This window comes from Miscanthus floridulus, chromosome 18 (genome assembly GCF_019320115.1).
Source record: "Miscanthus floridulus cultivar M001 chromosome 18, ASM1932011v1, whole genome shotgun sequence".
Lineage (NCBI taxonomy): Eukaryota > Viridiplantae > Streptophyta > Magnoliopsida > Poales > Poaceae > Miscanthus > Miscanthus floridulus.
The window spans coordinates 105,917,160-105,925,983 of NC_089597.1; positions in this window are offsets into that span (position 1 = coordinate 105,917,160).

The window sequence follows — 8,824 nt, forward strand, 5'->3', positions numbered from 1 at the left end:
GCCTGTTGGGTTCCTCCAGTAGCTACTAAATTTAGTAGCTTTTAGTTATTTTATTAACTTTTTAACCAAACACTATGACTAAAAGTGACTAAAAGGGTTTTAGCCCTCTCTAGTAACTCTAGAGTTACTAAAAGTGACTAAACCGTTTAGTAGCTACTAAAATTTAGTAGCTCGAACCAAACACCCCCTTAGTGATAAAAGGGATGTAAGCGGGTCTGAAAAATATTATTCGCTGATTCGTTGGGAGAGAAAAACACTGTACCATGGCTGATAAGCTAAGCTGATAAGTTCAGGTGAACATGACAAGTCTGCAGGAGCCTGCTAGCATCAGAAGCTATCTCTTGCTGTGTATAATCACTCGGCTCATGGACACTTGTTTCCTCTTGTATATATGAACATTAGTAAAGGTGTTAACTGTTTAGGTGCTTGAGATTGCAGGAAACTTTTATGTCCACGAAAGGACTAGCGAACTGATTATGAGTTGTTGCATTCCGCAACGGCTCAACCAAATGCCTGCTAGCTGTTGTTCTTGCATTTGCAGATTACACAACTATAAAAAGGAAGGAAATATGTGGACAGATAGCTGAACTCATCAAGGCTATCGGGCGACGGCGACGGCAACACATAGCTTCTGTAACGCCGAATCGGTGTGATGCGGGTCGCAGGAGATGCGGGCGTTGTAGGTCTATGCAGGAAAATGCAGGTTCACTGATTACTTGATTAGGCCCGCCCGTTTGCATCCCCGAATTTTTTACTTTTTGGCCCTTTTTTTGAAAGTTTCTCTCAAATAGACCCCTGGCGGAAAGAATTCCAGAAATGGACCCTTGGCTCGGCGCCAGAGTGAGTGGCGCCGAGCTCGGCGCCACGGTGACTGGCGCCGAGCTCCTGGCCACGGGCAAACGGCCTGCAAGGGGCTCGGCGCCATCCACTCTGGCGCCGAGCTCGGCGCCGTAGATCTTGGCGCCGAGCTCGGCGCCACTCACTCTGGCGCCGAGCTCGGCCTAAATATCTACCCGGCCTTCTTCCCCATTCCTTGCCCTAGCCAGCCCCCGCCGCCGCCGCCGCGCCCACGCCCGCGCCCGACGTCGTCCGCGCCCGCCCCGCGCCGCGCGCCACGCCCAAGCCGCTGCAGCTCCGCCTGTCCGAGCCGCTGCTGCTCCGGCGGCCGAGCCCGCGCCGCGCCGCTGGCTCCGCTCCCTCGCCCGAGCCCGCACCGCGCCGCCGTGCCCTCGCGCTGTTGGCCATTGGTTGGCTGCAGTGCCGAGCCGCCACGCCCTCCACCGTCGTCGTAGCCTTTGTCTCCACCGCCGGCCTCGGCCTCGCCCCGCCTTGTCGACGTCCACCGCTGTCCTCGCCTCGCCCCGCCTCCTGCGGCCGTCGAGTCGGTCTCGCAGCGCGGAGCGCCGGCCACCCCGCGACCGCCGCGCGCCACCTCTGTCGTTGGCCGCGCCACCGCAGTCCCGGATATTCGCCTTGACCTACGCCCATCGTCCGTCGACCCGGAAAGGTATAAAATATGAATATGCAATGTACCTATTTAGTTGGTGTATGTTATTGACTAGTTATATTGTGATGACTTTGTTAGTTGATTTAGTTATATATATATGTAGATAGATAGAAACATAGATACATTGATAAATAGATATAGTTAGATAGCTACTTAGATATGTAGTTATATTTGTAGTTAACTACATATGATCTTGCTATTTAGTGAGTACACTATAAATATATACGTAGTTATTATCATGATTACTTAGTTTGTATTTAGAAAGTACTTGTTAGGTACTATCTATCGTATAATTTGGACTAAAGGACATGTGTTTCGTTACGTTTTTTAAATAGATGGACAACCTAGTGACCATATATCATGGAGGCACAGTTGAAAGCGATCGTTATGGATATGTTGAGTTTCTTGACATGCAAAGCGTGCCTGTGCTATTCAATGATAGGCCTTCATTTAGTGATATGGTTGCAAGGGCTCGGGAGGAGCTGCATTGCTTTGGAGATGATGACATTGCAGTTGATGGTGTACTGCACCTAGGTTGTCCTCCGAACATCTTCAGACGAATGATCTCAATTGGTTGTGCGGATCAGTGGGACAACTATGTGAGATCGGCTATGAAGAGCCAGCTACAATGTTTGGACGTGGTTGTTCGTCGGGTGTTAGTTGATCCAATCCCTCATGGGTTTACCCCAGCAATGGATCATCCGGCACACATCGACCCTCCCGTTCCGGAACCTTACCTGCATGTGCAGATTGCGCCTACGGTTCCTGATGCTCAATCTGCCCCCAATGCGTTATTTGGAGATGGTTGTCATACTCATGTTTTCGTGGCAGATCCTCCTTATGAGATCCCTTTGACACAGAATCATCCGAGTAAGTGTCTTAACCGCATGGTTTTTAGGAGCTTATCCCGTTCCTTACATCTATTTATTTCATTCTTTCCTCATTTCTGTAATGACGTTGCAGGAGACATTCCTGAGAATATCGATGTGCCCCATGTTGCTGCGCAAGTGCACTTTTCAGATGGATTTCGTGGCTCCAATAATGTTGAAATTATGAATGATTCGGAGCCATATGAGATGGCTAGGGCTCTTGATTCTGATGATGATCGTCCTGTTGGAGAGCTGACGGAGAGTGATGTTGAGATGATGAGACATATCTTTCCCGACCGCCGTGATCCTAGAGTTCATGAGTTTAGTGATCTTGCTCATTCTGATCTGGCGTTTGCAGAAGGACGTGATGATGAGCTCCTAGAAGCTCTTGAGGCCGGTCCTAACATGGTAATTGAGGAGGGGAGGGTGTTCAATGACCTCCCTGCTTTGAAGAGGTGGTTGCAGGCTTTTGCAGTGATACGAAAGAGGCCTTACAGGGTATTGCATTCATATGTGGAGCGCCGTTACACAGTTGTGTGTGACAAGGAACGCTGCCCATGGAGGGTTTGTGCAAAGAAGCAACAGGTGACCGGAAAATGGAAGATCACAAAAGTAGTTGGGCCACATAATTGTGCTGACCATGAGCTGACACTGAGGCATCGGCAGTTGACATCTACCCTCATTGCCAAGCGGTTGATGGGAATTTTGCAGGGAGAACCCAACATGAAGGTGAGAACAATTATCAGGACCGTTGAGGCGTTGTATGGAGGATATGTGATAACTTATGGTAAAGCATGGAGGGCTAAGCAGCGAGCGTGGAACATGATATATGGGGACTGGGAGGATGGGTATGAGCAGCTGCCAGTTCTTTTCAATGCAATCAAAGCGGTGAATCTAGGCATGCATTATGAGTACATCCCAAAACCTAATGCATGGAAGGATGGGAGGCAGATATTTTTCCGTGCCTTCTGGTGCTTTCCTCAGTGTGTCGAGGCCTTTAGGCATTGTCGTCCCGTCTTCTCCATTGATGGTACGTTCTTGATTGGCAAATACCAGGGCACACTTCTTATAGCCATATCCTGTGACGCGAACAATAAGTTGGTTCCTTTGGCATTTGCTTTGGTTGAGAAGGAGAACAATGATAGTTGGGGATGGTTCTTGAGGCTAGTCCGGATACATGTGGTTGGCCCTGGCAGGGAGGTTGGCGTCATATCTGATAGGCATCAGGGCATACTTAATGCCGTGCGAGAGCAGTTAGAGGGGTATGCACCTTTGCACCATCGTTGGTGTACTCGACACCTTGCCGAGAATCTCCTACGGAAGGACAGTGTCAAGAAAAACTTTGATCTATTGCAGGAGGCTGCTCGACAGCTTGAGGACAAGTACTTTAGGAAAAAGTTGGAGCAGGTCAGAACCGCATCAAATGCAGAAGGTAGACAATGGCTCACATGTTTGATGAGGGATTTGGAGAAATGGACGAGAGCTCATGACGACGGTGGCTGGAGGTACAAGTTTCAGTGCAGCAACATGGCAGAGTCATTCAATAAGTTGCTATTGGGAATACGTGGTATGCCCATGAATGCAATTGTTCAATTCACCTTCTATAAGCTTGTTGACTGGTTCAACGATAGACACGCCCATGCATTACAGTTGAGTAGTGATGGAGAGATATGGGCTCCGAAACCAAAGGCACACCTAGAGAAGGCAAGAGAAAGGGCTGGCACACATGAGGTTGCATGCTTTGACCACGCCACAGGGACTTATCAGGTCGAGCATAGGGGCGGTACAACGTCCGATGGCGAGGTCCGAGAGTCGAGGATACATGTGGTTGTCCTCCAAGATTTCAAGTGCACTTGTGGTAAACCAAGGCAATACCACTTTGTATGTTCGCATTTGGTGGCAGCAGCTAGGCATCGCAACTATAATATCGAGAGGAGGATACCTCACGAGTTCAGTGTCAACACGCTTGTGAACACATGGAGCCCTCGCTTCGTGCCTTTCCGGGACCCTGGAGAGTGGCCTCCTTATGATGGGCCGAAGTACATTGCGGATCCAGCTTACCGTTGGAACAAGCGTGGATCAAGGCAGAGGATGAGGCATAGGATGGTTATGGATCAGATACCCAGAAGAACTAGGCGTGGGAGAGGAACTCCATTTGTTACTGATCCCGAGCAGTACGAGTGCGGCAAGTGCGGTAGACTTGGCCACAACTCACGAAGTTGCCATTGGCAGATTAGTGAGGTAGGACTATTGGTTTATAGTATTATTTTATATTTTGTCGTATCATATATTTAATTATGCATGTCTCAATTTATGCTTGTATTTGTGTCAATTATGTATACATTTATAAGTTCATGTTTCATTGTACATTACAATTCTAATTCATTCACTTTTTTGTAGGATGGAGCAATTCCACCTGCTCGACCCGACGTACGAGGAGACCCACAGAGGATGTCTCGTTGCGCTGGGGCAGGTAATAATCTATAAGTTTTATTCGTACATGTGTTCGTGAAGTAATATGTGACTATGTTATATTCGATGCAGGACCTTCCGCACCTTCGTTCTAGGACCCACAGTGGGTCCTTGGACATTCGGTACGACGATAGGTACACTCCTTTCCTGCAAAGAGCTGGCCTGGATGTCATCTCCTTTCAGGTTCGTCGTGGGTTGCCCAAGTTCAACTCAGCGGCGATAACTGCGTTGGTAGACAGGTATTAAAGTGAATCATTGCCTCCATTCATGGCCATTTGTTAATGCGATTGACTTTTTGACAAGTAATCTTCCATGGTCTTAAATATAGGTGGCGGCCGGAGACTCACAGCGTCCACCTACCTTTCGGGGAGATGATAGTCTCGCTTCAGGACTATCAGAAGATGCTAGGCCTAAGGATTCATGGGAACCCAGTCACCGGGCAGTGCAGGTCAGAGGGATGGAGAGCATGAGTGGAGGCCTTCCTTGGGCGTGAGCTTGGCGAGCAAGGGGCTCGCACTTCTGGAGTTCCCATCTCATGGCTACGTACAGAGTTCGCACAGTGCCCCGAGGAGGCAGATGAGGAGACGGTTGTGTACTACTGCCGGGCGTGGATCCTACACCTTTTTGCTTGCGTTCTCTTTCCCGACGCGACGGGTGACAATGCGTCCTGGATGTGGATCCACTGCCTCAGTAACTGGGACCAGGCGGGTCAGTATAGCTGGGGCTCTGCAGTCTTGTGTTTTCTATATCGGCAGCTGTGCGAGGGGTGTCGTCGGTCTACGGCGAACCTGTCACTTGGTGGATGCGTGTACCTGTTACAGCTGTGGATGTGGGCTCGTTTTCTAGTTGGTCGTCCAGAGGTACTGGCTCATCGTGAGTGGTTCCAAGGTCAGCCTCCAAGTCGCCAGCCGACGTGGGCGTACCTTTGGGACCAGGTCAGGGTTTCGCACACGAGGATAGACCGGGCGTACATTCAGTACACGAACGAGCTAGATTCGCTGACGGCGTCTAGTGTAAGTAAATTTTATTTTCCATGCACCTATTAAAAGGATTAGTATACCATCTAACATCTTATTTGAACATGATGCAGGTAGAGTGGGAGCCGTATGGTGGAGAGGACGCACTACTTTTTCAGCTGAGCACCGTATGTGGGGCCGACGACTACTTCTATAGGATGAGGTGCCCTCTAATCTGCTTCTATGCTATCGAGTACCACCTGCCAAATAGGGTTGCACGCCAATTTGGAGTGAGACAGCTTTGGCCTATGCCTCTGTTCTCGACTGGCGTTGACTTACACAAGTAAGTGTTTTGATATTTCAAATGAGTCATGATGATGGTCCATTTCTTATAATATGGTGCCACGTACGTGGATTAATGTAACGATGACATACGTGCAGGTTGGATCGTCAGAGGAACAAGAAGATTTTTGACTGGGAGAGGCACCACCAGTCCTACATTGAGGAATGGGAGGAGATGCACGACAACCTGGACGACAACAACGAGCCGCACACGAACCGTGAGTTCAGGCGGTACCAAGCTTGGTACCAGCGTTCGACAAGGTGCAGGCTCAGACTACAGTGACTGAAGCTAACTACGCCGACATCGAGTCCTCCGACGATGAGGACACGACGTACGACCGGTCCACTCGTGCAGGAAGGCAGGTGGAGGCAGGACCGATCTTGGATAGAGTGGTAAGCCAATCGACTTATTTTGTTACGTTTAGTTACATAACAATACATTGGGTGTTCTTGGACCAACGTTGGGAGTTATCTATTGTAGTTATTGCAACCTTCGCGCTGTATAACCCTTGTAATAAGTTACATTCTTGTACAAAAGAAAACAAAACTAAATATATAACCCTTGTAATACATTAGGTATTCAGAAGTCTTAATATTGAAAACATTGTTGCAGGGCAATACATTGAGAAGCTCAGTTGAAGAGATCGAGCGCGTTTGGCCTAGAGTCAATGATGACTACATACTTGGCTTCCTAGATGTAAGATTACAAATATTCTTTCAAACAAATCATTAATACGTTATATTCTTTCACTTAACATTGTTTTGTACAACAGAGGCTATCACGTCGTCTACGCCGTGCGGCTGGTCGTTGTGGTTGCAGGACAAACACGACGCATGACGTGTACGATCCTTCCGCAGGAAGAGGAGCCTTGGGTTCCTCTAGTCAAGTAGCTACAGGGGACGAGGAGGCAGACGACAACGATGACATGGACAAGAGGCACGATGAGCTTGGGCCCTCTCAGCTCCATGACGCTCCATCGACTTATCCTACACCGCCTCTAGGCACTAGGCGACGCCGTCCCCGTGACCCTTACACTCCAGGCACCAGCGCTCTGGGTCACAAGGGTAGGGGCAGGAGTAGGAGACAGTGAGGGACGTGGTAGATGTTACTATGAACTATTGTATTTACTTATCTTTAATTATTCGGGACCGTATGGATATTGTAGACTATTTGTACTTTGCATGACATATTATGTTAGTTGTGATATTCGTTGTGGTTGCATTATGCTTGTTGGATGAGTAAATGTTTAGAATATATATTGATGTCTCTGTTTGTAACTGTGGATGCTTCTAATACAAGACCTTATCTTGCGAATTTTTTGCGTGAATCTTTAATCATACTATACTTGTACAAAGGCACAAATGTAGTACACAGATTAACTATAAATTTATTACGTTTATAATCTAGGAATATTTGTACATACGCTGTGTACAAGAATCTATGCATTTCAGAGAATTTATGCTTTTCAGAGAATAAATATAGACTTTTCAGATACACGGACATCATCGAATTATCACATCACTGATATAGACCTCTCAGCTGCAAGGACAACATGCAAGGAAGCACAACTAAACTCTATCTCCACCATCCATCTTATGACTGTTTGATCCAAGGGCTGAGGTAAAGCGGCACACGGATCGCTGACATGGCACATTGACAGGCCTCCATTCCTCCTCTCGACCTATAAATAACCACTCACTCCCTCTCATTCACACAAACAATAAGGAAGAAGAACACTCCTCAGCATTTGCTTTCGTTGTAGTACCAATGTCTGGAGGGTCATCCAGAGGGAGAGGAAAGGGGAAGAAAACTACCTAGGGGTGAGAGGGTACTCTTGGTCCCGATTTCTTTGAGGAAGCTCTTTATGAGAGGTTCCCAGTTGAGAGCAAAAGTGATTTCACCAAAGAGGCGCCACTGACAGGATACGATGAAAGGAAAGAAGAGTGGCCAAAATGCATGCATGGTGAGGACTGCCTAGTGCAGATGTTCACCGAGGGAATAGATGGAGGTCGTCGTTTCTTCAAATGCCCGCGAGCATGGGTAATTTCTTTTACCATTTGTTTCTTCAATATGTTTGTCTGGTATATCACTTACACGACATACTTTTTGTAGTCTTCCTTGACCGAAGAAAACTGTGGGTTCAGTAGGTGGGTCGATCCTCGACCTATTTATCTGCATGTGGAGTACATCTACTACCTACAAGACCGTATCTTCGATCTAGAAAGGGAAGTTAGCAGCGGTTACAAGGACGACGAACAGGACGACAACAACAATGGTGCCGATTCATAGGAGGCACTCTGCAATGATCCATATTGCACCTGCCCTAACCACAAGAAAAAGGGGTCTCCCCCATCACCCCCGCCACCACCACCAACAACAACAGGAGGCTACTATGGAGAAGGTGCAACACAATTTGCTATGTGGCCACACTACTAGGATGACTTTATATTTTTCTTGTGGAGAATCCCAGGTTTAATTATCTAAGGCATGTTAGGTTTAATTACCGAAGGCATGGTTTAATTACCTAAGGCATGTTAGGTTTAGTCAAAGAAAACTATGTACCTAGGTTCGGTACCTGTAGTCACATGCCATTTAATGTGTTTCGTGTGTCGATTTCTATAATATCGTATGTCGTTAACTGTTTTTTGCACCACGTGTTCAAATGGAAATAAGTCTG